Source organism: Camelus dromedarius, chromosome 2, assembly GCF_036321535.1.
Source record: "Camelus dromedarius isolate mCamDro1 chromosome 2, mCamDro1.pat, whole genome shotgun sequence".
NCBI lineage: Eukaryota > Metazoa > Chordata > Mammalia > Artiodactyla > Camelidae > Camelus > Camelus dromedarius.
In genome coordinates, this window is record NC_087437.1 from 72010918 (window position 1) to 72033146 (window position 22229).

The following is a 22229-nucleotide window of genomic DNA, read 5'->3' on the forward strand; positions in this document are numbered from 1 at the left end:
CACCAAGTCTGCTGGTGCCTTGATTCTGTTACTTTGATTTTTAATGTATGAAAACAGAATCAACTTTAACCTTCCCTGGTAGTATCTTAGAAAAGAGAAGTTACTCCTAGAGATAAACTTAAGCAGCATGAATTCCATCTCACACTGGCATCTTCTTATGGTCCATGTCAGTGTCAAATGCTATCCATGGTGATCTCTGGGAATTGACCATCAGGTCAGAAGAAAATTTTAGAGACCAAACTATTATTAGCAAATCAGATATTACTTCACAAAGCTTTGATAAATTATACAAACTCTTCTTGGGCTTTTTCTATTTTAGTTCTTTTCTTGTTTAACTTTTGCCTTAACTTTGTTGTGTAAGCTTGCTTTAATAGGGCCAAGCCAGTTGTAGCTCTGGGACAAAGTGTTCCTTTTCCAGGCAGAGATGTTTCATCTGGAGCCAGACTTGACTTGTCTTTTAGTCATAATGTAAGCATGAAAGCATGAAAATTAACAGCACAAATAAAGCTTTATGGCTTTTTTTAGCGACACTGAAAGCCAGGAAAGGCAATATCAGAATCCAATCATTAATCCTTCTTTCCTATTAACTTGACTTCAATTTATTTTCCAGAATAAATATTTGACACATTTCTTCATTAGCATGGAGCTGGAGAAAGTGCAATAACTTTGGCTCAAGTGGGTTAATACTGCTCTACCTTGGCAGTTCTGGCTTGTGGAGTTTAGTGTTGGGTTTATGATTCCTACCAGGCTACATGGCAAAGACTAAATAAAGAAGGCAATGAGGTTACTTGATGAGGGGAGGGGGGAGGGGGATCTAAGGTTGGAGAAGCCAAGAGCAGACATCAAAGGACAAACCTGAAGCATGCTGGCAAAGATGTGCTTAAGACAAAACTGTCCAACCACTGGCTATACTCACTCCCTGGAGTGCAATCCATTCTCCAAAGTGGAAAAACACAAGAAGACCACTAGAAATAGAGTGAAGCCTTCAACAAATTAAAAGCAGTCATATTCTTCACAGATTTCAGGAGCCAAAACATTAGGAAGTCAATTGCAAGTTAGATTAAGGAGCAGTGACAAATATGCATATTTCAGGGGGGCACATGAGATCATTTTGAGAGGGCAGATTGGGGCTAGCCTGAAATAAAATTTTGTGATTTCTCTTAGCATCCCACCACCTCACCTTGCTTCTAAATCTCATGACTCCCCACCCTTTCCAAGGGCCTTCCGAATCCACCCATTCAGGGAGACACTGAATTCTTTTTTCTAATTAAAATTTTTTTAATTTTATTTTTTATTGAAGTGTAGTTGACTCAGTGAATTATTGCTAAAAAAGGGATACTTCAGGAGAATGTCATATGGTGAGTGTGATAATTTGGGACTCAGGTTCAGATGTTAACATTATGTTTTTATCACTCTCTAGTCCAGTGATGTGCAAACCTGAGTGCATACTTAGAGTTGTTTGGGAAGCCTTTCAAAATACCAGTCCATTCCCTTTCCTTTTCACCTCCCTCCAGGGAAGCAGGGTGGTGAGGAGGAGGGGTACTATGATGGTGTGGTAGTGAGAGGCAGCCTGTTGACTGAGGAATAAATTGGGGGAGATGCAGAGGAGGAAGGATCAAGATGGTGGAGTAGGAGGATGTGGAGCTCACCTGCCCCGAGAAACATATCAAAACTACATCTACATGTGGAACAATTCTCATAGAAAACTAATTGGAAACTGGCAGAAGAACTCCCTATATGACCAAAGTTGGAAGAAAGATTTCCATGTAACCCGTCAGGACAGTAAAAAAGGCATGGGGTTGGGACCTGTGCCCCTGGGAGGGATCTGAAAGGTGGGTGGATCCTCACCCTGGGGAGCCAATGAGTTGAGCCACAGACTGGGCATCCCACTCCTGGGGTCCTATGTGAAGGAGACAAGCTCCCTTGGCTGCTGAGGGAAACACTGGGACAGACAGAAAATCTGGAGAAGCCTAGACTCATGAGGAGTGTACACAAGTTGACTTGTCAACAACGATGATGGAGAGAGCCTTGCACTGGTGGCTGCAACCTCACTGCGGTCCCCAGTCTGAACAGTGTGTACACTCCAACCCCACTCATTCTACACCACAGCCTGGTGTGAGATCATACCCAACCCAGCCATGGGAAAAGACTTGGTCTAGCTACGCAGAGACAATCACGGAGGACCTGAGGTGTGATCCAGGCCGGGTGGTGGCAGCCACTGTCAGCACGTGCTCAGAAGTGCACTGCAAGTGAGTGCTCTGGCCCTGCCCACTCTACACTGCAGTTTACCACTGGATCTGGGGCACAGAGGTCCTGGGAGAAGACTGCCACAGAGGAAGCCCAGAGTTTCAGCAGCAGTGTAGCCACCTCAATTCCTGCAGCCACAACGTCCCAACCTCCAGTCCTCGCTAGGGAACACCCCAGTCCAGGTTACTCCATACCACAGCCTTGCACTCGATCTGAAATAAACACATCAGGGGAAGGGTCTTGCCCTTGGGCTGCATCTGAGCAGAGCTGTAGATGCCTACACAGGTGGTGCACACGGGCCTCACTTGCTTCAGCAATCACTCCCCTAAGGGGCTGAAGGGGAATGGAGCCTGACTGGGCTCAACCCTCAGGGCTTCTACTCCAACAACTGGGGAGCAGACCCCACCCCTGACAGGATGACAACAGTCACAGAGCAGAGAGTAAGTCCCACCTCACACCCTGCACAGGTGTTAGATTCCTCAACACTAAGCACATCCCCTATCAAGTGGTAACGATCAGCACACACTGAGGAAAGAAGACATGGCTGGTGTCCAAATCAAAACCAGACCTTGTACCAAAGAAATATACAAACAGCACATACAACTCAATATCAAGAAAACAAACAACCCAATCAAAAAATAGGAAGAAGACCTAGATAGACATTTTCCCTAGATAGAGGGCTAGGAGGCACATGAAAAGATGCTCAACATTACTAATTATTAGAAAAATTACTCATTTCATTGCAAATGAAAACCACTATGAGGTATCACCTCATACCGGTCAGAATGGCCATCATCAAAAAGGCTACAAATAACAAATGCTAGAGAGGGTGTGGAGAAAAGGGAACCCTCCTACACTGTTGGTGGGAATGTAAATTGGTGCATCCACTATGGAAAACAGAGTGGACATTCCTTAAAAAGCTAAAAATAGAACTACCATATGATCCAGCAATTCTACTCCTGGGTATATATCTGGGGAAAAAAACCCTCTAATTTGAAAAGATACACACCCCTCAATGTTCACAGCAGCACTACTTACAATAACCAAGACACAGAAGCAACCTAAGTGTGAAGTGTCCATCAACAGACAATTAGCTTAAGATGTGGTGTGTATATACACAATGGAATATTGCTCGGCCATAAAAAAGAATGAAATATTGCTATTTGCAGCAATATAGATTGACCAAGAGAATATCATACTAAGTTAAGTAAGTCAGACAGAGAAAACAAATATTATATAATGTAACTTATATATAGAATCCAAAAAATAATACAAATGAATCTATATACAAAACAGAAATAGCCTCACAGACAGAGAAAACGTACAGTTACCAAAGAAGAGAGGGAGGTGGGGAGGGACAAGTTCAGACTATGGAATTAACAGATACAAACGACCATACATAAAATAGATAAGCAACAAAGATTCACTCTACAGCACAGGGAATTATATTCAATATCTTGTAATAGCCTATAACAGCATATAATCTGCAAGCAAACAAACAAACAAAATGAATCACTATGGAGCCTGAATCATCTTGTCATGACAGAAAGTAAAAAAACGCCCACAGAATGATGGGGACATGTCAACAGGACATACAAGTCAGCTTGAAGGCACTCCCACTGGCCAAACCTAGGACAACTATGGTATCAAAATAAATAATAAAATACTGGACTAAAACTCAATAAATAAAATAAGAGTCTGTAAGTTCACTTGAGATACAAATAAATGAATGTATAACTAAACAAATGAATGAGAAGTTCTTCCTTACAGTAGAATTCCAACTGTAAAATGTGAAGGTTTGAGGAATAGGATATTGGTTTAACATTAGAATATCTCCCCATAAAATACAAATTAAGTACAAAGGAAAGATGGTGGCTTCTCTAGCCAAAATATCATTTGTGGCTGAGCTGGGTCAAAGGAAAGTGGAGAACTTGGCAGACACAAATCTGGCCGGGTGATCAGGGCTCATACTGCAGCAGTGGGGCAGACTGGACAGCATAGCCGCCTAACGTGGTGCAGCTTCATGCCTCCAATTTTTCTGCCGAGAATGCGAGGCTTGAGTCTGAGGAAGCACCTGAGTGATCCAAGCTGTGGGTCATCCCAGTAAATGAAAAGTCTGCACTCTTTAAGACTGTCGAGGACAGAGAGGCAGGGAGGGAAGGAGGAAATGCTCCAGACTGAAGCAGAAGACTGAGATAAGGGGCGTTCCCGGAGAGGAACAAGGGAAAAGAGACGTTGCAATAATTGGAGAAATCTGAGTGGGGTTGGTGGCGTGGAGGTTGGTGTTGTGTTGGTGTTGATTTTCTAGATTGGAAAGAAGAGTGTTCTTGTTTTGTGAAAGTAGACATAAAGTACTTAGGAGTCATGGGTCGTGATGTCAGGAAAAAAGCCCCCCTCCCCCCGTATATATGTGTATGTATACACACACATATGTATTTGCACACATATATATAGACGTATAAGTAAATAAAAAGTATATATAATTCTCTACAAATGTATTACATACTTTATAAATATATAGACGTATATAGATAGATATGTATGTGTCTTAGTTACTAAAATTAGCCTTAATACATAGAGCCCTTAGGGAAATAATCAAAAAATGAAACGGTAACTTCCCCATCTTTACTTGTTGTCATTTGGATCTAAAGTACACAAGACATCATGGACCCACATTCTACCTCCTCAGAGTCCCTGAAATACCCCTCTTTGGTTGTCATGTTAGAATGAAAATCTATGATACGACACTAGTCATTCATTTATGCCAATACCCCAATGATCACTCAAAGCCACAAGGAGTGTTCATTCCTGCAGCTCATAGTCAATGAGCACTTGCTAGTTCCAGCCCCCATTCAGGTACTTGGACACATCAGTGAACAGGAGGTAAGATTCCCTGCCCTCGTGGTGCTCCTTTATTAGGTAACAATGTATGCGACGTAAGGACAATAATTCTCTGATTGGTGCCAGTGTTGGGATGTACTGCATTCGTTCTGACTGAAAATGGAAACTGTTCATACGGTGCCTACAGGCAAAGCTTTTGCACAACACCAGGAAATCTCGAGAAGCTCTTTTAGAACATAAACCAGGTTTCCTGGGTGACCTGGATGGGCTGTACCTCTTCCCCTCCACGCTGCGGGGGACACATGTGACCCTTAGAACAAGCAAATGCTTCTCAGCACCAGCTCTTCCCTGAGCAGAGCCACATGCTCTGGTGTGTCTGAGGCAAACACACGTCTTTTGCGGCTGAAAATTAGAACGCTGTGTCTTCCTTATTGTAACTTCCAAGTCCGTGGGCACGGAAAAGAGGAGCACAAACCCGTACAAATGCTGGGTCACTTCTGTCTTGACCTGGGGGTGGTTCTGACAGGTCCTGCTAATGGGGCTTAATGTGCGACCAATTCAGGGGAAGCAGAACATCTATGCTTTGGGCCCTGGACAGAGACTGGCGGTGCCAAAAGGCTTCCTCTTCTTGGGGGCCGGCTTTGGTAGGAGCTCCAGCCTTGTCCTTGAGCCTGGCCTCCCCCTCGGCTGCCCTGGCTGTGACCCCAGCCTGACCCTGGTCGAGCCAGCCTCTCTCTGCAGAAGAAATGCATGTTAGGGAGGCTGGGGCAGGGGAGAGGGGTGTGAGGTGAGAGACTCAGCTAAACGTTTCTTTACCACAGTGTAGACATTGTGGTTTTTGTCGGGATCACATCCAGGTTTCTGTACCTTTGGTTTTATGAAAAACCCGGGGCCACTTGCCCAGGAGTGAAATGAGTTGACCCAGCTCAGCCACAAATGATACTTTGGCTACAGATAAGCTCCTGGATGGAAGGGGAAAAACCTCCCTTCCCTAACTTTAAAGGCTCTCAAGGGTTCGGTGTGGTAAAGGAGGAAGAACAGGGGACACCTGGGTTCTGCTGCTGTTCTGCCACCAATCAGCTGTGTGACCAAAGGCAGGCCAGTCCGCCTCTCTGTGACTTGGTTTCCTCATCACAAAAATGGGTGAGGGTGGAACAGATGGCCTCTCAAAGCCCTACTAGCCTTAACATTCTATGCAGGACTGTCTCCAAAATTTGCAGGGCCCAGTGCAAAAGGAAAATGCAGGGCCTTTTGCTTAAAAATTACTAAGAATTTCAAGAAAGCAACAATAGAGCACGAAGACAAGCCCAGGGCCCTTCTAAGCACGGGGCCCTGTGCACCTTACCCAATAGTGCACCCATGAAGCCGGCCTTGATTCCCTGGCAGTCCCCCTCACTACCCTCTTCTGATTACATCTGGTGGAGCATCTGCTTAATATAACTTGGCCCTGTGTACCAGTGAGTCATCTTGGGTTCCTCACCGAATTGCTCCTTGCCTCAGTCTCCTTGCATGTAAAACAGACAAATCACACCCACCTGGCAGGAAGATTGTGAGTTATAAAGACAACATGCTGAGCACATGGTGGGACTCAGTAAACAGCATCACCAAGGTACCGTTACGTAAGGTACCGTTATTCACATTACATTGAATTCCATCTGGAAGAAGGTTTCATGGAGCCGCTGCTTTTTAAGGCAAGCTTATGTGCTGCTAGAGAGAAAGTCAGATTCAAAACAGACTTTCTTTTTGCCAAAAAAAGTCACGAGTGGTTTTTTTTTTTTTTTTCTTCCCAGTAACTGCATCTGTGGTGCTCTGCTCGCTGGACCACACACTCTATGAGTTAGGAAGTCATTCCATTCCCAACTGTAAATTATCTCCTGGGCCTGTTACTTTTTTCACTCAGTTCCCCATCCTCCCACTCATTTCCTCTACTACTCAGGACTGCACATGGCTTTGGAGAAAACCCTCCGAGTTTCACACTGGTCACGGCTATTCTTGTTCTCGTTTGCTTTTACGTCACATGCATCCACACGTGCAGCTTTCCCCTAATCTCTCTCCCGGGGGCTCTCTCCGCTCTAGTTAATCAGCTGTAAGCAGAAGTCAGCTTCCGCCGGGGGAGGAAACATCATTCATATATTCACCCCTTCATTCATTCACTCATTGTTTTTTGAGCACTTTGTGTGCTGGCCATGCTGGCAGACACTGGGTATACAGAGACGAACTATGACCTTTGAGAAGCGTAAGAACTGATGGCAGCACCTTCGATAGCTCAGGTGGTAGAGCGGGGAACTGCAGAGGTAATTAAGAACTGATGGCAGCGACAAATGAGTGAAACGTGAATACAATGAGGTAAATAGTTTTATAAAGATTGCAGGGTTGGGGGTGGGAAGGATGACTTCCATGAGTTTGGTTTCCATCTGGGTGAGTCAGAGAAGGAAGCATTTGAGCTGGTCTTGAGGGTAAGTAGGAGTTTTCCATGAGAAGATATGTCCATCTGAAAGGAATCCTGGGGCCTCACTGCTGCTCTGTCACCTTTCACCTGTCTCTAGTCCTTTCCCTGACACATCTGTCTCCCAACTGTCCTCATGTCACTCCAGCCTCAGAAGATGGACAGGCCTGGGCACAGGGTTCCCCCTATCACTCGAGTGGATGAGAAAGTGCAGAGGGGATGTCAGAAGTAACATCTTAGATGAGGCAGGATGGGGTTGGAGTCTCTGAGGAAGGGCTGGCTCTGGAAGGAGACAAGAGCTCATCCTCTGAGAGGAAGGAAGGAAAGGGGGAGGAGTGAGGAATCATGGAACTAAGGCACAGAGGAGGGTGGAGGGACCTCCTGCTCCTTCACTCCTTACCTTCCAGCAGTCTGGCTTTTGGCTCCTCTACCCACAGAATCTCAGCTATCCACAGAAAAATAAATCACTATACTGTACACCAGAAACTAACACAACACTGTAAATCAACTATACTTTCAATTAGAAGAAAAAGAAAATAATTTCAACCATGGTATAAAGATGCGAAATTACCATACATGCTTGGAAAATGGTGAGTAATCCAGATTTGCTGAAGCACATTAGTCCAGTGGGGTCATCTAATTTAATCTACTTGGTAAGTATGAACATCCGTGTATTCCTTTAGGAAATACAGAGTGAACGGTGGAACTTAAGACTTTGACTTATGTTTCAACACAAACATTTATCCGAGTGCTGTGTATACTTGTTGGGATGCACGCATGCACACGCGCGCACACACACACACAAAACAGACCATGCTGGGTAGTGTGGATACACGGAACTTATCCGAGTGCTGTGTATACTTGTTGGGGTGCGCACGCGTGCACGCGTGCGCGCACACATGAGACCGTGCTGGGTAGTGTGGATACACGGAACTTGCTCTTGAGGAACTCACTCTCTTGAGAGGAGGGGACGACTGCATCTTGGTGTGTAAACACCATTAGTGCTACTAATGCAGGTGGGCGTAGGGCCTCTGGCACCCAGGCGAGAGGAAGGAAATTATTTCGGCATGGGTTGTGAGAAAAACTATATAGATAGGTAGCATTTGATTTAGGTTTTCAAGAATAAGTAGAGCTTGTCCATGGAAAGGGGGAAAGTAGGGTGTTTCAAGTAAAGGGAACAGGAAGAAAAGTGTGTGTGTGGTGGGGAAGGGTGTGTAAAACGTGTTCATAGGTTGTCTCATGGCTTAGACACATATCCCAGAGAGAGTGCGAAGTGGTTCTCACTGCCGGGTGGGGAGGGGAGGTATCCCCGGTGGTTCTCAGCGGCGATGATCTTGTTCCCCAGGGGAATGTGGCAACGTCTCCAGGTATTTTCTGCTGGTTACAAGTGTGACAGCTGGGTGGGGATTGGGGGGGGGCTGCTACTGGTCTCTAGTGGGTAGAAGCCAGAGGTGTTGCAAATACCCTATAATGCACAGGACAGTTCCTTACAACAAAGAATTATCCCATTCAAAATGCCAACAGCGCTGAGATTCAGAAACCCTGGGGGAGAGTATGACGGTCCAGAAAGAAGGGGTAGGAAATGAGGTAGAAAAGATAGACTGGTGATAATTTGTGAAAGGTCTTAAATGCCATATGATATAATGGAGGTTTCTAGGACTGTAAGAGTTTTATTTTTATTCATTTAATTGGTCTCCTTTTATTCAATGGTACCCATTTATAGTATAGCTCAATAAAAAGCGATAATGCTTACAAGTAACAAAGGAAAATCTTCTTTACAGAATTCTATAATTAACTTTGAGGTTACCTGAACAAAGATTTTTCTAATAGAAAAAGAGTCCATTTGTATTCTTTCCTTGGTTACCAGTTAAATTCCTCTGCCCCCTGCCACTCCTCCACCCCCACCCCACCTCCACCCAAGGCATCCAGGGTCACCCACTGAGCCTTCTGGCTGAGCTGACCCATGAGGTACAAGGGCTGAGCTCTGGGGAAAGAGGGACCAGGACCCTCTGAGACAGTCACCAGGCACTGGTGACTTGTGTAGTTTACAGCTAGATATGTGTTCTCAGGAAACACTGGCTCTGGTCCAGGACTAATACATGATGTTTGTGAACAGAAGTCTGGGGATGACTTTTTCTAAGCCATATTCATGTTGGAAAAACTGAGTTCATGTTATCACTACTGAATTCAGTACTGCCCCCCAACCCTTGCTCTCTTGCACTATGAATTCCTGCCCCACTCCCAGAATAGAGTGTTACAACCACTTCATGATCAGGAGGCTGACAATTGGCTGGAAATTACTTGGAAAACACAGTACCTCCTAAGCCTGATTTCAACCTTCTAAACAAAGGTATGTACCCAGAAACTATTTCCCAAAGTATAGGGAACAGCAAAGGTTATAGGGGCAGACACTTCAACCAGATCAAAAAAGACTGATCACCAAAGACTATGGTTTTGAACACTTTTTGAGTTCAGGGAACATTTCCAACTACTGGAATTTTCCATGGCACACCTAAAGGAATTAAATGGAGTCCACTGTCATCGTCATCCTACCATGTCATTCATACAATGAAGTTATAAAGATACAACCTGTGGGACCAGAGAGAAAGGTCACAATTTCAAAGTCAGACAATTCTCCTACCATTTTGCTCAGGAAATCTGTGCTGCAGATTAAGGTTGCCAGATAAAATATAGGACTCCTGGTTAATTTTGAATTTTAGATAATGAGTTGCTTTTTTAGTATAAGTTTGTCCTATGCTAAATTCATTTGTCTGAAATTCAAATTTAACTGCACGCCCTCTATGTTTATTTGCTAAATTAGGCAGCACTATCCCAGAGAGAGTGTGAAGTGGGAATCTTAACTCATTCAGTCAGCATCTATGCCCACAGGTGTCCCGGGGGGCGGAGGGCAGCCTGCCTCTTTGGATCGGACGTGGTGAAAGACACACACAACACCCTAGTTCACCCAAGGCAACTATACCAGCTGAGGTTTCACTAAAGAAACCATGACCTGCTTTCATGCTGGAGGGGGAAAAGGATTGTCTGAAATGGACTTCCTAAGAGATACTGGTCTCTGACATGATAACTTTCTTAAGTGTTTTCTTTATTTGACAAAAACTGAGCATCTGAACTGTTCCAGGCATTTAGGACGAACGAGGGACTAAACTGCTTCTTGTTAGAACAAGAAACTGCACATTTCTGTTCTCGGGATGCCGACATGCTCATGGGGGGAGATTCTCAATGCCAATTGTAATATCCTTAACCTTCATCCTCCAGTTGACTCAGTGAGATCTGCCTCCATGTACTGGCTTTATCATACTTGAGAACCTTGTCACTATCTGAATACATCTGCCCTGATTATGTTTTCTTATATATTTCTGGGGCAAAATTTGTGCTATTCCAGCATCTCCCATAGTAGATATTATAAGAATAAACAGCAATAAATACTGGTGGAAAAGAGAAAGCTTTTAGGAGCACAATTCTCCTGAGAACTGTTTGTTTCTTGGCAAGTATGCATGTGTGTATGTGCATTTTTGTGAGAGTATCTGGGTGCCCAGATGCTGCGTCTCTTGGAAATTTTGGGTGTAGAGAGACTATGTCCTTTCTGAGTGAATCCTAATTTTTAAAAAAACATTTTCTTGACCAGTTTAGTCGTAAAAGCAAATGCTTGAAAGATTCCAGTAACAACTTTTTGGGCAGAAAAGAAGGCCCCTGCTTGGAGCTGGGTTTAGCAGCAGACATTGAAATGTGGCTTGGCTCCGTCCCTTGGCTCAGTACTGGGTGTTATGTTCCACTAGAGGCCCTGGTACCTTTTCAGTAATGCGCCAAATCAGGCACAGACTTGCTGGCAGCCAGAGCAGAGGGACTTTACTGATCCAGGCCCAGCTCTCAGGAGGTAACTGGCAAGAGAGAAGAAAGCAAAACAAGCAACCAAATCCCTATACACCTTATAAATTTGACTTGGAAATTTTGCCTCAAGGCTGTCAGAGTAGGAATAATGATTTCATTTTCTTCAAGGCCAGTTCTTGGGCACTGAGTCTTTAATGTAGGAAAAATACATCCAATTATCTGATTATCAACTTTTTTTAAGTCTTGCCATTACCAGGATCAGGTGACTCCTCTGCTCCCTGCAAGTAAACTTATACTCTGCCACTCCCGGCCAAGCTAGGCCCTCAGGTACCGTGACCTGCTGCCAGGGCAGGGACAGAGCCTTGAAGTCATGTGCATCTACTTTGCCTAGGAGATGTTTCTTTGATTATTTGAATCTCCTCTACCCGGGGTAAGTCAGTTTGTCTCCACTCTGTCTGAGGTTGTGAAGCTGGGATCCCACTGGCGGGCTGGAATGTAGATTAGGTTCTTCTGCTTGGCTTCTAACTGAAGCCAGAAGGAGCAGTTAGAGAGCAAGCTGGGTACAGCCTCTTGCTGCCCTCTGGTGGAAAGCCGGGTACTGAACAAGCCATAGCTGAGGACTGATTCCCCAAGCAAATGTTAAGGTGTCTATGCAAATGTCCGTGGGGAACAATTACACTTACAGCTATTAGGTTATACTCTACTGCAAAGCTAAACGTTATCATATATATATATATATTACATATATGTATTTTTTTGAGCAAGCTGGAACCTAGAGAAATTTGACCCACTTTACACACTGTTGAACCTGGGGTCTAGAAGCAGTACCACAAAAATAAATACTGAATGTAGTTTGAAAGGTCACTGTATAAGAGTCTGATTTCTCAGTAATGGGAGTTTTCATTCCACCCCCTTTATATTTCTGTTTGTTGCAAATTCATTACTCATTTTTTTCTCTAAACTCTTCCCTTTCTTCAATCATTATTTCCTGTATGTTTAGATAACTATAAGATTTTTGAAAGGGATGTTATCCTTACACATTCCCAAAAAGTGAAAATCAGCCTTTGACCCAGGAAAATTATAATTCTTATATACTCCAGATCTTAAACTGAGATTTGTACCCCATACATTCAGATCAGAATCCAAACGTCAGGAATTCAAATGAAACATGTTGGTCTTAAATCTTCTGAAAGTTCCTCAATGCAAATGAGAGGCTGACTCCTTAAGACTTTTGCATGCAAATTACATTTTGAAAGAAAAAATATATAATTTTAATAGCCCTAAAAATGCCAGAATTTTCAGAAAGTATAGTCAGGGAGAAGCATTCTTTTTCATTTAAAATCTATGACAGGATGCTTTTTAGAATCAAGGAAAATTTTTGGAGACTAGCATATGGGTTATTAACACGTTATGCATATGTATGATTGGCCTTTCAAATGTGTTCCAGTGACTTCTAGAGCTATTGTGTTTCTTGAATTAAGACATTTTTAATGCCAGGCTAATACTTGGTTCTTATTGAAAGGCTTTTTTATTCATTACTTAATTCATTCAGTATTTATTCAACAATATTTACTGAGCACCCTCATGGCAGCAGGAAGGAGGGGATACACTCCCTGCATGGAGGTGCTTATAGAACTCAGTACAAATGTCTCAAGAACAAGGCATAATGAAACTTACAAGCTTCTGCACAGCAAAGGAAACCATAAGTAAAACAAAAAGACAACCTATGGAATGGGAGAAAATTTTTGCAAATGAAACTGACAAAGGCTTAATCTCCAGCATATATATAAGCAGCTCATATGACTTAATAAGAAACAACCAAACAACCCAATCCAAAGATGGGCAAAAGACCTAAACAAGCAATTCTCCAAGGAAGACATACAAATGATCAATAAGCACATGAAAAAATGCTCAATATCACTAATTATCAGAGAAATGCAAATCAAAACTACAATGAGGTATCACCTCACACCAGTCAGAATGGCCATCATTCAAAAGTCCACAAATGATTAATGCTGGAGAGGGTGTGGAGAAAGGGGAACCCTCCTACACTGCTTGTGGGAGTGCAGTCTGGTGCAGCCACTATGGAAAACAGTGTGGAGATTCCTCAGAAGACTAGGAATAGACTTACCACATGACCCAGGAATCCTGTTCCTGGGCTTATATCCAGAAGGAACCCTACTTCAGGATGACACCTGCACCCCAATGTTCATAGCAGCACTATTTACAATAGCCAAGACATGGAAACAGCCTAAATGTCATCAACGGATGACTGGATAAAGAAGATGTGGTATATTTATACAATGGAATACTACTCAGCCATAAAAACCGACAACATAACACCATTTGCAGCAACATGGATGCTCCTGGAGAATGTCTTTCTAAGTGAAGTAAGCCAGAAAGAGAAAGAAAAATACCATATGAGATCGCTCATATGTGGGATCTAAAAAACAAAAACAGAAACAAAAAAAAACAAAGCATAAATACAAAACAGAAATAGACCCATAGACATAGAATACAAACTTGTGGTTGCCAAGGGGGCGGAGGGTGGGAAGGGATAGACGGGATTTCAAAATTGTAGAATAGATAAACAAGATTATACTGTATAGCACAGGGAAATATACACAAGCTCTTATGGTAGCTCACAGAGAAAAAAATGTGACAATGAATATATATATGTTCATGTATAACTGAAAAATTGTGCTGAACACTGGAACTTGACACAACATTGTAAAATGATTATAAATCAATAAAAAATGTTAAAAAAAAAAAAAAAGAACAAGGCAGACCGTGGTCAGTATTGTAAGAGAGGCAGAGAGAAAGTGAGATGGGAGCTAAGAGATGGACGAGACTGGTTCCAGCTTTTGGGGCAGGTGAAATGAGCATCATCTAAACTAGGAATTAAAGGATCAGTAAGATTTGGACATAAAATTATTCCACATGGCAGAAATTTCTTCTGAAGAAATTTCTTTGGAAATTTATAAAGGAAGAAATTTTCTTAGGAAAATAAATTATATACAGCTAATAATGGAAATGACTTTCATTCATTCAGGTGACTTTTGAAAGATAAGAATTAGTAACAGTTCAGATACTGTCAATTCTTGATGAACCTCTGTCTTTCACGTGTGAGAAGATTTCTGCTATCCTCCTCAAAATGTTCTTCTCTCTCCTGACCAAAAACAGTCAAACGAGAGGAAGAATGACCATTTTATTCCTTCTCTCTGTCCTTTTCTTTTCCTTAAATCACCAATGCTATTTATTTGATAAATACTGTGCACTTGTTATATGCCAGATACTCTGCTAGGTACTGGAAGGCAGCAGTTAACAAGCACATGTGATCCTTTTCCTGAAAAAGCTTTCAGTGGAAGGAGACAGCCAATTAAGGGGTTCACCTTTGGTGAGGGGTGGACCACCTCATCCACTGTAACTGGAGGAATGGAAGACAGGATGGGTGGAGGGACAAGGAAGTTTGTAGACTTGGCGGTTAGGAAGTTGAGAGAGTTCCTGTCTGAGGACTTCTGTTGTGGTTTTTTTTTTTTTTTCTGTAATCGTAGAAAATTCAAAGAGTAGAATTAATAAAGCGTTGGACATTTGCCAGGCAAATGTGATGGGAGTATGATGAGGAGAGGGGATTGAGAACACTGGCAAGCAATGGACTGGGAGAATCTTAGCTGCACACATGTAAGGGTGAGGGTGGAAGGGTTCTGATGGGAAGGGTAGGAGGTTAAGGATGGGTGATTTGGTGAGGTTTAAGATCAGATTTATAAGGAGTAACTTGAGTAAGAAAGTTGGAAAGAAAGAATACTATCATCAGAAAGGCAAGTGTCTGAATTTATGATTTCAGAGATGGAATAATTCTGGAGGGCGACAGGATTTGGGATATGAGTTGAGAGCACAGGACTGAAGTGAAATGGATGGGAAGGTTACCAGAGATGAGGACAATGAAGTAACCGGACTGACAGAGGACCTGGGATGGAGGGGAACTGAAGCACTGAAGACCACTATTTCTGTGAAAGGGAAAGTGAATGGGGAAACATCTCTTCCCCTTCCTAAGAGTCCTGAGCATTCTCCCCAGTACTGTAATCTGACATGCCACACTACATCTCCCTGAGAATCTTGGGTCTCATGGGATCATGCCATATGGGAACCCCTGCTCCAGGCCTAGAACCCTACTTTCCCCTTCACCTTCTCACTGCCCTCCCATCCCGGTGCTCAGTGCTCAGGGCTCACTGCTGAGAGATCCCAGCTCTCACCTTCCACCTAGTAGAGAAACTGGTTCTGGGGATACAGCAGAGTAGAAGCTCCCTCTCTTGCTGCCAGGGCTCCTTGTGGGTGAGGGTGACTCAAGTTGAGGGAAGATGTGCTCCTGCTGACTTAATCTTGATTGTGGAAAGCACTCTTCTGTAACAATTCTGGGATCCACACTTGTCCTCTAGAGAACCAAGGACTGGGAGGAAAGTGGCTTTGGTGGGCTGGCTCTGGAGCCTAATTATCATCCTTTATGTTCGTGTTATGGGAGAATGCACTCAGTTTCAAATAATGAACTTAGAAGTGACTTTTCTAAATTAGGAATGATCTGTATTAACACTGTACGCTGGGCCCTCAATACCTCAGAAACTAGGCTGGCAAAAATAATCCTATCAACCCAATAATGCCCATAACAACCAATGGGCATTTTTTTCCCTTACAGTCTTAGAGCTTTCTAGGAGTTGAGATAGATTGATTGTCAGCAATGATGCTAAAAGAGTGCTTTGCATTTATAATTTAGGTATTTAAACATTTTAAAACATTATCATACTATGGAGGTAATTTGTGTTCACTGAACACAATTCTGAAAATGAAAAGAATAGAAAATAAAACTTTGTACTCTCATGAACCAGAAATAAAATCATTAATATCTTGGCATCATCTTCACTCCAGACATACATCTCTTTGCTCCTTCCCCAACTTGGAGTCATACTGTATATAAAGTTTTATAATCTCTTTTATTCATTTAATATAATGTGAACATTTCATGTGCCATTACCTATCTTTAAAAAATGATGCAGCTGGATACATTTCCAGGCCTCCCTTGTGGTTAGGTGTAGCCAAAAGATACGAATGAATGGGGTGTATGTTATTCCTGGGTCAGGGCTTTTAAGCAGGTGTGACTCCTTTATGTGATCTCTTCTTAGAGCTAAATGCAGATGACACCAAGGCCCTTGGGGAATTCAAAGTCAAAGGATGGAAGGAGCCTGACATTTTGAATAATCATGTATTGAACACAATGTGAGTGAAAAGAAACATCTATTGTGTTCGAATCATTATTTATTTTGGGCTCTGTTTGTTACAGCAGTTTCGCCTACTCTGTTTTTAATTGTATGGTTATACCTTCATTTTTTAAAAGAAACATTTCTTATTAAACCATAGTAGGTTGTTGAAAATGGCCCCAATGACTGAATCAGGTCTCTCTGTGTTCACACCTCTTTGTGATAGGCCTTTATTGCTTTTTCCAACAAGAGCTGGTGTCCATTTCCCCATTCCTTGAATCTGTGCTGCCCTTATGACTTGTTTTGACCAACAGAATGTGATGTAAGTGACACTTGGGTACTTCTGAGCACAGACTCTAAGAGGCCTTGTAGCATCTGCTTTTGCTCAGGGTGGATACAGCTGCCACGTTAACAAGTCCACGTTATCGCTGGACAGAGAGTCTATATGGGGAGATAGGTCCTAAAGGATGAGATGACACATGGAGAGAGAAACCACACAGAGGGGAATCAAGGCCCCAGACACATGTGTGAGCTCAGCTAATGCCATAAAAAAAGAGAGACTTAGTCATCTCAGTTCACCCTCATGACTCCATATTAAGTCATTAATACGTTGGCTGCTAACCAACAATCGATAATTGACACATGGTTATTTATATGTTTCTAAAGTTCTGTTACTGTAAATGACAGTGATGAGTATCTTAGTATCAGCTTCCTTGCTCATCAAGGGATTCTATGTTGTTGAACTTGTTTAAGTCTGGAAACTGAGTAAGAAGTCATGTCTCTCCATTTTGGTGCTCAAGTTAGTTTTCTGGCCCCTGCTATATTGATGAAACAATATTTTAATAGGCTGCAGTCTATTCAATTCCTACAGATACTGTGATCAATTAGCTACCACTAAAGATTCCTGCTAGTCAAAACAATTTGGTTAACATTTTGTCTCTACTGCCCATGACAGTAAATGCACTAACCTTGTCTCTGTAGTTGTTCGTTGTCTCTTGACCTTTGTCATTCTGCGGGTCTCGTCACGTTCACTGTAATCAGGGAGCTAATATCAATGGCGGTATCTTCCACCATCACCATAGCCTACAGAAGACAGTCATCACAGAACTTTGTGAGGATGCTGGTAGCTCCACACTAATGCCTTTCTCAGTGCTTCAGTAGAGGGAGTGACCTCTCAGAGGACATAGTTACGGGTGGATGGGTGTGCAGGTCGCAGATTATATATACACTCCATCATTCCAATCTCTCTGAGCGTTTGGTTTCCTCCTTCTACATTATGCCAGGAAAAATCTGGCATTTTACCTTCACTGAGTATAGGCTATAGTTGAGTTCAAGTAGCCAAGAAAATCATTAGACACACTTCTAACTGTAAGAATCTTTAGTAACTGATATGATGACCCATATCAATACATTTGGTCTGATCCAGTGTCTTATATTCCATTTTCTTTATTCTAATAACCTTAAAATCCACTATTATTTCAGTTTCTACCAACTAAAATTCACAACATTTTGCTATTACTTTGCTATTATCTCCTTTCACATCAGACCTTGCACTTGTCCCCTTGGAGCAAACTGAGATCTGACTTGAGTTAGCTCAGAGGTGATGAGAAGTAGTTGCAGTGGGTCTTAATGTTATTATAGGGTCTTTATACAAATCTCCTCAGACACAGAAAGGTAAGTTGCTCTGAAGAGTCTCAGCTCTTCCCAAATCAAACTAGATGGCTCCTATTCCAAGTCTCAGAGTCCTTCTTACCAACCAACGCTCTAACTTTCACATACAAGATTTTTAAGTCTATGAATTCAACTTAGGTTGACATTCTGCAACCCACAAAATTAAATTTTGGGTCAAGGTCAGCCTTGCAGCTGTAAGAAATAAATGATTCTTTAAGAGCCACTATAGAAGTGCTCCTATTCTCTGTGACTTGAGCTAAGAGTTAATGATCTGAGTTTGTCATTTTTTGTATAAGCATCATTGCTACCATAATGGTCATTTGGTTCCCTTAGGGCTTCAGAAGGCATTTCATCACAATCAGCTGTAGGTGATTAAACATACTGTCACAGCGTATAATGGAACTGCTTCCATTTCCCCTTGGTAAAGAGATCACTACTGTGTTCAAAGCTAAGGACATGTCAAACGAACCTCAGAATCCCGTTTTGAGGGGCTGTTTCTTAGGACCACTTCTCATCCCAAGAATCATATTAGTAAAAACAGAATCATACTAGGTATTTCACCAGAGAGAATTTAATACACTGAATGCGTTAAACAGATGTTTAAGAACTGAAAAGCACACATGCAACACAGAAGTAACACAGAGATAACTGCCGAAAGCAGTTACAACCCCCTGGAGCTGGGGAGAGGAGAAGAGTTTGGGATCACCCAAATTTAGACTTTTGGAGGAAGGAGTCTACAGAATTGGAACCCAGATCTTTGACAAGAGAACATCATCCAGGTGCTGCCAATACCTCTGAGGGGTCAGTTAGCTCTGCCAGTGTGTAAAAGTGAGGGAGGGACTAGAAGCAGCTGCCATTACCTGGGATGAACAGCTGGGATGAACAGCTGTTGTCGGGTAACATTGTCAGGAATAAGAAAACAAACGAAGGAGAGGTCCCTTCTCTCCTCCGGCCTTCCAATCTCCCTCTAGTGGTTCATACTGGTATAACTACCAGCTGGCAACGACCACGTGGTTTTGCAGAATACCAGCCCCAACACGACGGAGCAAAGCATGCTATTGAAACCGAGGCCAGAGCTGGATGGGCCAAAAAGTATGTATCGCTGAATATGTTGGCATATGCACACAACACACACACACACCTGCACACACATATCGTAAGGTTTGATGAGCACTATTTTAGCATTAAAAATAATCTTTTTCTCATTACAACAGCAACACATACTGCTTTCCTTTAACTAGAAAATACAAATAAGCTCAAAGAAGAAAAAAAGATCCATCCTACTGCTGAAAAGATAATCATTGTTAACACCTTCCTTTAGATCTTCCAGATCTTGTTCTCAATGTATGGATGTACATTTTTTTTTCATGGAATCACACTGTACATAGAGATTCTTAAACTGCTTTAAAAAACAATGTATGATAAAAAAATTGCTCATATCAATACACATTTACTTATTTACAACACTGGAGTCCAAACTGTTCCTGGGAAGTGGTGTTGGGAGGTACTTCAGGAGCCTGGGCAGGGGGCCTTAATGGGAGGTTCCTGAGTCCTACCTTGCACCCTTAACCGCTGCAATTCTATTTTTGTTTTATATATTGGATTTCTATGTTAAGATTTTTATAAGGAAAAATAATTCCACTGCCAAAATATTAGAAAACGACTGACTCACTGTGGGACTATTATCTTTTTCTGCTTTCATGATTATAATAACAAAGGATAAATCTGTGTCTAAATTTTTGTCCAAGGCCCTAGTAACATGGCCATCATGTTTTTTACCCTATTTGACAATACCTCAACATTATTTTTATCTGTATTTCTTATATTGTCAATGAGATGGACAAGGTTCTATCTATTTCATGGTCATTTGTGTCTGTGGTAATCTTTCTTTGCAAATTCGAAATTATAAAAGCATGGCCCTAAATCCTTACTTTCTCCTTAAAAACAGTCCATGCCTCTTCCACACCCCTAAATTCAAGGAAGCTCTGATTTTAAATATCCACTACTCATCCAGAACCCATCTTCCTGCCCTCCATTCTTGGTAATGATTCAAATCCTTCTCCACTGACAACATAGGAGCTTTCATTCTGGGGCTCCCTCATCTTTCTGTTACCCTACCCCAAACATGTCTATATCTAAAGCTACCTTTATTGCTGCCTGGGCTCAGAAAATAAAGGCTTTTTGATCTTGAAAGCAACTTCTCTACCTAAGCACTTGGTCCCACCCCTGCTTGTCCTCTCTGCAACCTAGTATGGTGTCTGGCAAACAGCTGATGCTCAAAAAGTTTTCTGAATGAATAACAGATCTTCCTTCATCAATTCTCTCCCCTTGATCTCTTTAGTAGGTCCAGTTTCTTTCACTCTTTTGGCCCCATTTCCCTCAGCCTATTTGGGTGATCAAATCACTTCCTGTGTGTGACGGTCAGTTTTATGTGTCAACACAGCTAGGCTAGAGTACCCAGTTATTCAATCAAACACTAGCCCAGGGGTCGTTGTGATGGTATTCTATAGATGTGATTATCAGCTGCAGTCAGTCAACTTTATGTAAAGGAGATTATCCTGGGTAATCTGGGGAAGACTGATTCAACCCCTTTAAAAGGCCTTAAGAACAGAACTGTGGTTTCCCTGAGGACAAAAAGGAGAAGAAATTCCATCTGAAGACTGCAACTTCAGCTCCTGCCTGTTTCCAGACTACCTTTCCTGATAGGTTGCCCTACGAATTTCAGACTTGACTGTCTAACCCCCACAGTTGTGTAAGCCGATTTCTTTTCAAAAGTCCTTTACACACACACACACACACACACACACGCATAGATATACAATATATAATCTGCTACTGGTCCTATTTGACTGATGGAACCCTGATACACTACCCTTAAATTTGGAACAAAACAAAACAATACCCAGCTTGATCCTACATCTCTGTTATCACATAAATGCTATCTTCCTGTCTCACTTAAGCTTCTAAAGACATTATGTTCATCATCTCCACTTCCTCTCTTTGCAATTACTCTTGGAGCTACAGTCCCATTTATTCAGCTGGCAAATTGGACATATTCTGTGAACAGCCCATGGGCAATCTCAAACTCATTATACCAAAAGTTATCTTATTATCCCTGCTACCTACCTAAATTTGTTCTGGTTTTGGATGCCACATCTCAAACTCAAGGCAAAAGTCTGGAAGTCATATTAGACATTTAAATACCTAAATACTGGACATCTAAATAAGTCATAATGTCCACCTTCAGTGCCTGTGTCTGAATTCAGGCCTTTGTCATCTCTTCCCTCAGCTTTTGCAATAGAGCCCCTTACCTCCCTACCTCCAGTCTCATCTCCTTCAAATCTCTTCTCCAGAGTGCTCGTCCTCTGACGCAAGGTGACCAAAACTGCCTAGCCTAAGACTCAATGACTCCTTTGTCATCTGCAGCAAGGGAATTACAATCCAGACCACCATCACAAGGAGCGTTTACAAAACAAGGATTAGAGCTCTACTCAGGCCTGACTAATAAGAATTTCCAAAATGGAGCCTGAAAATTTTCTATTTTAAAAAACTATCCAGGTAATTATGACCAGCCAGGGTTGGGAGCCAGCAGTCTTTAGGGTAAAAGCCAATTCTGCCTTCAGTAAGCTCACATACCACTGGAGAAAGAGACATATATACAAACTAATACAATACAGCAAGATAAATTCTGTGAGTCTGTGGTAGGCTGAATAATGCTTCCCCCACCCCTCACCAATATCTACATCCTAATCCCCCAAATCTGTGAATTTAGCTTACACTGCAAAATAGATTTTGTAGATGTGACTAAGTTAAAGATTCTGAAATGAGGAGATTATCCTGGGTTATGTTGGTGGGCTCAGCGTAATCACTAGTGTCCTTTCGAGACAGAGGCAGGCAGAAGAGTAAGAGAGAAAGAGGGTGGAGAC